This window comes from Trichechus manatus, unplaced genomic scaffold (genome assembly GCF_000243295.1).
Source record: "Trichechus manatus latirostris isolate Lorelei unplaced genomic scaffold, TriManLat1.0 scaffold00059, whole genome shotgun sequence".
Taxonomy (NCBI): domain Eukaryota; kingdom Metazoa; phylum Chordata; class Mammalia; order Sirenia; family Trichechidae; genus Trichechus; species Trichechus manatus.
This window is the reverse complement of record NW_004443995.1, coordinates 376204-377073: the sequence shown is the minus strand read 5'-3', so window position 1 is coordinate 377073 and position 870 is coordinate 376204.

Below are 870 nucleotides of genomic sequence, written 5' to 3'. Positions count from 1 at the left end.
TATCACCCATCTCATTTCTTATACTGGTTATCTGCTTCCTTTCCTGTTTTTCTTTTGTCAGTTTAGTCAATAGTTTTTCAATTTTGTTGATCTTTTCAAAGAACAAGCTTTTGGTCTTGTTAACTCTTTCAATTGTTTTTCTATTCTCTACTTCATTTAATTCTGCTCTAATTCTTCTTATTTCCTTTCTTCTGGCACCTGAGGGCTTCCTCTGCTGCTCTCTTTTTACTTGTTCAAGTTGTAGGGTTAATGTTTTGATTTTGACCCCCTCTTCTTTTTGGATGTGTGTGTTTATTCCTATAAACTGACCTCTGAGCACTGCTTTTGCTGTGTTCCAAAGGTTCTGGTAGGATGTGTTTTCTTTCTCATTTGATTCTATGAATTTCTTTATTCCATCCTTAATTTATTCTCTAACCCAGTAGTTTTTGAGCAATGTGTTGTTCAGTTTCCGTGTGTTTGATTATTTTTCCCTTGCTTTTTCCGTTATTGATTTCTACTTTTGTGGCTTTCTGATCAGGAAAGATGCTCTGTAATATTTTGATGCTTTGAATTTTGTTAAGGCTTGCTTTATGGCCGAATATGTGGTCTATTCTGGAGAAGGTTCCATGTGCATTGGAAAAGAAAGTATACTTGGCTGCTGTTGGGTGGAGTGTTCAATATATGTCTACGAGACCAAGTTGGTTGACTGTAGCATTTAGCTCGTCCGTGTCTTTGTTGAGCTTTTTCCTGGATGTTCTGTCCTTCACCAAAAGTGGTGTGTTGAATTCTCCTACTACTATTGTGGAGTTGTGTATCTCTCTTTTCAATGCTGTTAGAGTTTCTTTTATGTATTCTGAAGCCCTGTCATTTGGTGCGTAAATATTTATTATA